The sequence below is a fragment of the Pieris napi genome, chromosome 6 (assembly GCF_905475465.1).
Source record: "Pieris napi chromosome 6, ilPieNapi1.2, whole genome shotgun sequence".
Classification (NCBI taxonomy): domain Eukaryota; kingdom Metazoa; phylum Arthropoda; class Insecta; order Lepidoptera; family Pieridae; genus Pieris; species Pieris napi.
In genome coordinates, this window is record NC_062239.1 from 7,581,523 (window position 1) to 7,588,775 (window position 7,253).

Below are 7,253 nucleotides of genomic sequence, written 5' to 3' on the forward strand. Positions count from 1 at the left end.
GATCTAGATTCTAGGCAGTACAATTTCAAAATGGCGATGGCGGTGAAAATTGTGGAAAAGTTCGGAGTACGCTAACGAACCTCTTTGTTCACCTTGCGAAGGCTTAACCATTATTCTAGGCTTTGCTGACCAGCCAGATACGTTTCCGTTGTGTTTTTTAACTAACTCGTAGGTTAGTTTTGACTTAGTTAACGCGCTCTATAACATTTGCTATGAGTTAGATATAGCAAAGGCATGTATAATTTTCCAGGTTTAAACTTAATAAGAATTAATTAATAGTAGTTCATTGTTTTGCGGGTAAAAATTCGGTGCGTAGCAATTATTCATAGTGTACAGTCCATTTATTCTGAATTGATTTAAAAGATAAACAAACTTTTAAACCAGAGATAAGGAGAATATATAAAAGTACCTTATGTGCAATTATAAATCTAAGAGCGAATTAAATTGTGAAATATGGAGATCTTGTGTTTGCAAAGTTTTCTAATATAAATTTAGCTTTATGGTTAATTTATTTTTATTTCTTCCTATAGGTATTATTATTTAGGTAAGTACCGTATCCAAAACTATACCTTATAACGTATAAATACGATTCTAATTTCTAAACAATAATAATAAACCATTTAAATTAAGTATATGTTATGAACTTTCACACAGATCACAAATCATTCTTTACTATATCTTTGATCCTTACGACATATCAATGGTAAAGTAATATTGAAAGCATTTCCCATTAGGGATAAATTAATATCATCATCAGTAATATTGAAATGTCAAACTGGAATTTCATTTTCATTCTGTTTTTTTGCATGGTCGTAGTGGATTTTTATTATTCAAAACATTAAAGTCGATGTTATTTTTAATAAATCTATTAGATTAATATAGTATTCAAGTTCCTAATAGATAATACGTATAGAATAGTGTGTTTAGTCATAAAATCGTAATGTTCCTTCGCGCTGAGGTTTGTTTACACTTAAAAATCAAAATAAATTGACTATCTACTAATGAATATTGTTTTTACTTCATTTAAAAATTAAAATAAGTAAATAATTTTCTTTCATAGCGGAAAATAATTTACTTATTTAAATTTTTAAACACGTTTTACCGATTTATTGAGTGTATAAATCTTGTCTTTAATAAAATTATGGCATTGATCGCAACCACAGAATAAATTCTGCTCAAAACTAATCCAGTTAAGATCAAGATCTAGGGTGAGATTCAGCGCCAAAAGTGACGCTCGTATGTCAAAAACGTGTTGAATTTTGACATGTTTGATTTTGACATTTGATTTGACATACCCATACAACGGAAGATATACAAATATAGGATCCGTTGTAGAACGCATAAAATTAAGTTATATGTATACCAGACTCTAGTATCTATAATCGCTGAGGCAATCGATGTCCTGTTAAATACTCGTTCGCTAAAGCCTATGATCGACGGGCGAGTAAGACCGTGGTTTTAAATACCGACGAACCTGGCTCGCGGCTCGTTGGTGCTGATCGATTAGCAAGCAAAACAGTCGCAAACATGTCTTGTTCTCTTTCCGACACGCGGTTTTGCATGGCGAGCCGAGTAAAAAATATAGCACGACGACGAGCCGCGAGCCAGGCTCGGCGGTATTTAAAACCGTGGTTTTGCAATGATACACCGGCGAGCTTTACCGACGAGCCATAAAACCGCGGTCTTACTCGTCCGTCGATCTGGCCCTTAACACTGATAGGATTTCAGAGCAATCTGCTACTTCAAACTCCTACTACGGTAATTATTCGATAAGGCAAAAAATAAATAAGGAATTTAAATAATGTAATACATTAAATTCAGTCTTATTTTATTAATGTAGTCTTTAACACTTTAAGTCAATTGACATGTTCTATTAAAAAGAAATTGCTATGGTACTGGTACAAATAGTGATGTTGTTACCAAAGTGGTAATCGTCAATATTTCCCAACGGCCAACCTTATTTAGTTATCAATCCTAAAAAAATCTTAAATCCTGTCCTTAAGAACTGTCCGCAAACCTTGAGTCAAGAAGAAAATAAAACAATTAATTGATTTATTGTTAGCATTTAAAATGTGAAATTATTTCAATGTAATACGAACTCGCAATAAATGAACTCGTGGTAGCGTTGAACAAACTTTGTAACTCGATCAAACTTGCCTTACCAAATGTACCAGAAACCTTTGAGGGCTTAATCGAAGATTGTGTCCGTCATGTTAACGACGGTTTAAAGAAGCGATTAGTGGTTAGAAACGATAAGATAGATGTTATACCAACAAACTTTTTGGAATCAATTTTATATGTTAAACGAGGTATACAAGTGATTATTTTTCCGACCCAAATATCGGCCAATAGAATTGCACCATTCGACGTCACGTGGTACAACCTACATGGTATTATACTGATAATTTTTTGTGAAAATTTTCTCTGGTCGTTGCTTCAAGAAAAGTATTAAGTAGTTGTTTTATTCATTATGAAATTCTTATTTGTTAACTGTACATTTCGTCTCATGGTGCAATTCTATTGGCCGACATTTGGGTCGGAAAAATAATCCCCCGAATACCACACGAGCTTCAAAATTATCGGGAAATACCCGATAATTTTGAAGCTCTTGTGGTATTATAACTGAAAATCTGCCTAATTTCTTAATAGTCCTATTTTTTTAGTATCTAATAGAAGGAGTTGTGACATTGAGGACAATGCTTTGGTTGATTATAAGTACAGGCGCTTGAAACAATGTCACTTTTGACAGGCGTGACACTCTAACGCCAAACGAGTTTGTGTGAAAATGGTCACGTGACCCATCAAATTCCTTCCAATACAATTTCGGAAGCGTTATTGGGTCACGACTGTCGAAAAGTGATTTGCCTCAATTCCCAGGGACCTTTGAAATCGATACAGATTATGTTATTGTCTACATATTATTTATAAAGTATGGTTTTTTATGATCGATATTTGTTGATGTTTATCTTAGGTATCCAGCCTAGAATTGTCCATTCGGCCTCTCTATGAAGTCTATAAATATCACCTAATTAAAAAATATCACCTAATCACACTTTCGATTTCACCTTATCAATATCATTGCAACTTTTGAAGTGAAGATGTGCAGCGTTTTTGTCGAAGAATAGGGAGAGAGCGATTGAGACCGATTGAGAATTTGAGAGAGAGAGAGAAGGGTGAATTAACTTATAGAAATTCTATTTTTAAATTAAAATTTCGTAAAGGGAATTTATGAAATTAGATTTCAATAAATTATTTTGCACTAAAATAATTTATTGAAATCTCAAATGACGAATTGTAAATTAAAATGCCACGTGTTTTTATTATCGAAGATATATTCATAATTTGTATTAACTTTCGACACTTTTAATATTTTAATGACAATTAAATTAATTAAATTCCTAACATATCTTCCTTTTCCATCCCTCTAAGTCTCGGAAATCAAAGGTTTTAGATTTGTATAAATATGAACAAAAAGTGCGAATAAAAGTGAGATGATGAATGAAAAGCATGACGAGTTAGTAATAATGTAATAAATTCGCATTTATATTCGTTTTATGTAAGCTGATAATAATTAAAATCTGTGACAATAAAACATAAAATAGTTGCGACCTGGCGCCATCAATAACAGAGTTATTCCAACAAGCCATTGCTAATAGCGCCATCTGTGGTGTTCCACGAAAACATTGAAGCTTCCAAAATGTTTTTCATACTATGTCCAACTTTCGCTATAGGTCAGAAGTACTTGTACTGAATGCAAACGGCATTAAATATTATTCACAGCAAAACAAAAGAAACATAATATATTGCTTCTTAAGGCATACCAAAGACAATAAATTTACTTTATGCTACAAATATTGATATATTGATCTAATGAAGGCAGGGTTATATGCCTTGACTTTCTTTCAAATATAAATTTAAAAAAAATTGAAAAATACGTTGGTGAAACAAAGTTCGCGGGGGCAATTAGATTTGAATGAAATACTTAATTATCGGAATCTCTTTTTAGATATCGAACGAACACAAATAAAACTGCTTTTTCAGAAATGAAGTACGCTACTGGCCAATTAAGTAACTCTGCGCAAGACGCATCATTATTTTTTATCCCCTTGCGATGCCGTTTACAAATAAATGGTGTTTGATTTTATGAACCCCACTTGTTACGATGCTTGTTACTGGTTTGTATTTTATTTCAGTTTTTATTTCTATTGTATGCAGGAAGTATTAATATATAAGTAAATTTTTCGACTAAAAATTAACGTATTCATTTTTAAAACACATTTTTTTTAAAGAGCAGGCGGCAATCGGACAAAAGGCTCACCTGATGTAAAGCCCATGGACACTTTCAATGCCAGAGTGCTCGCGAGTGCGATGCCAGCTTTTAAGAACTGGTACGCTCTTTTTTAAAGGGGTCGAATTGGATCGGAAGTCTTCAGCGGGCAGCTGGTTGCACATAGTGGTGGTGCGCGGCAAAAACTACCTTAAAAAACGCTCATAAGGAGGGAGCATGTAGCTTATTGTTTATCAGAATGCCAAATCGTAAAATGATTGCTTTACGACTGATTTGAGCGCGATCGCCGCTGTGAAAACCGCTGTGAGAGTTCGAAAAGTGAGTTACAGAATCGCAAGGCTGTTGTAGAACGACGGACGTCGAGGTGATACGGGTGGAATTTTGTATCCTGTCTCGACGTCCGATGATATATTTTGAATTTTCACTCAGCTGCAGCTATTAATCCGAACAACACGTATGCACACACGCTTGATTTATATTTTACTTAGATTATTAACTACCAAAAGCTAATCATTCCAAACAATTTCTAGTTAGTGACTTCCCTTTGCTTTGCCCAAATATTATTTTGTGTACGATAATTTTCTTATAAAGGATTGGTCGTATTGATATTCATTGTTTTGTACTCGCAGACCACGAATGCTGAAAAGGCCTCAAAACAACGAGTTGTTTAAATAATTGACTGACGGATATAAAAGCAACTTGTAATTTTTTTTCTTAAATATTATTGTGTGTAGTGTGGACTCAGTTTCAACACTTAGACGCCCATTTGGTCCGTTCTGCGTTCTGACTTAAGCTAGCCTAGCTCCTTCCAGAAGCTTCTTAGCCGTAAATTTTTTTTTTTTTAATGACAATTCACACCAATTGACCGAGTCCCATGCTAAGCTGGTGAAGCTTGTGTTATGGGTACTAAGCAACGGATATACATACATATTATAGATAGATAGATATAAATACATATTTAAACACCCAAGACCTAAGCACAACACCAAATGCTCATCACATCGATGTTCGTCTCAGCCGGGGATCGAACCCGGGACCCATGGATTCGCAGTCAGGGGTACTAACCACTAGACCAATGAGTCGTCAATATTACACAACTGCCAGGAAACCGCTCCAAGATGTTCCATAATAATTGATCTCAATAGAGAACGTTTAACCATTTTATTCTTGAATGAAAAAGTCACGTAATTTATTAGCTCTACTAAAAAATTGTAGCCGTAAAAGACGAGGGTGTAATCCTGTTAGAAATCTTTCAAACTTTAAGTTGCAGATTTTTATCGATTAAAGTGTGCTAATAATAACATAAAGTTTTAATTACATGGCATATGACAAACATAACATGACATAGATTAATGTATAAATTATATTTGTACAATTAAATTCTTTAGAAGATTTTCGAGTGCTAAGTTGTTTTGTTATATCTTTTGCAAAGGGTTTTTTTATCAAGAATTCACTTCGATTTTATTTTTGAAAAACAAATTTGTGACCAATAGCTACCCCATCATATTTAAAAGTTAAACAATTTTTGTAAAATTATAATTGTATAAAATTTTGTAAACACTAAAATATTGATTGCAAAACGTTTAAAAATGTAAGTGAACAATCATAGCACCAGAAAACTTTTCGTTTAAAATAATAGTTTTTTTATTTAATAATTACATATACTAAAAACGTAACAGTTTGCTTAATGTGATTGAAAATAATTTATAGATATTATTTATTATCATAGAATTTACTGTGTCGAATCAAGTTTGACAGTTAAATTACAAAACTTACATAAAAACCATAAACAAAATTATGGTTATTCGTCATGATTAATCATTAAAGTGACCATTTATTCTTTGACTCAAAACTGGACATTGGTTTAATTTTGGTCAAATAATAAGTAGTCAATTGAAAAAAAAAGCACTAAAATTATTTATTTAGAAAATTTTTGTTGGCTCTAAAGTTAAGAATCACAAAATATAGGTATCAAAATGTTTAGTGATATTTATATTTCTTGGAAGAAAATTTGTTTCAATATAGCTGGTGACGATTTCAAATATGAATGAAACTCTTGGCACGATATTTTATATTCTGCTGCTCAAATTGCCGCACAGTTTCTGAAAACGGGACAATTATGCGTCCCAAATTTCATTTCGGGGACACTGGGACTCGTAATTTGAAAAAGGAACAGTCCCGTTCAAAACGGGACGTCACGTTAGTCATGGTACGAAAAAAATCTATTTAAATTAGGAACCTTAACTCATCAGCATCTCAACTGGATTGTTTTAAGAAAGCTCATGGTCAGAACAAAAACATTACATATTTACATATTTAATTTTTTATTCAATTTTAAATGTGTCACTCTGATCGTGCGACAAAAACAATAAACCCCGCTATTTTCTGCAGTAAAAAGACACGACGAACTCACTTATTTCAGATATTATGTATTAAAAGACAGCGTAAGTTAGACAAGAGATACGGAGTGAGCAGGATAAGCATAGGTCTCAACATCCATTCCCCTGTTTCTGGTAAAATTCTCATCAGCCTAGCGCACTCCTGGTAAATTCTAATGTATTTTAAGTTAAGTAATAATGTTAATTATACCACATTTCAAATGTACTTCTGTACAGTAATAAATGTATGTAATAATTAATTCTATTACGTCACGTCTTGTAAGGGAATTATTATTTTATAACCTAATTATTGGGTAGAGTGTACGATTGAAAGAAAATAAAATAATATAAATTGTAAGATATGCAACGGTATTAACCACCTATTACTGAAATAACGTAAATTACATCTTTACAATATGTATTTAATTTCTGTCAAAAACAATCATTAACGAAAGAATATGCCAGGTATATTATAGGTTATCTCACTCGCACAATGCATAAACGGATCCGTTTATCTCGTTTTACCCAACGAATTCAAAACATTAGAATTCTACCACTCGTTATCTGTAAAGATATTTTATTTATAA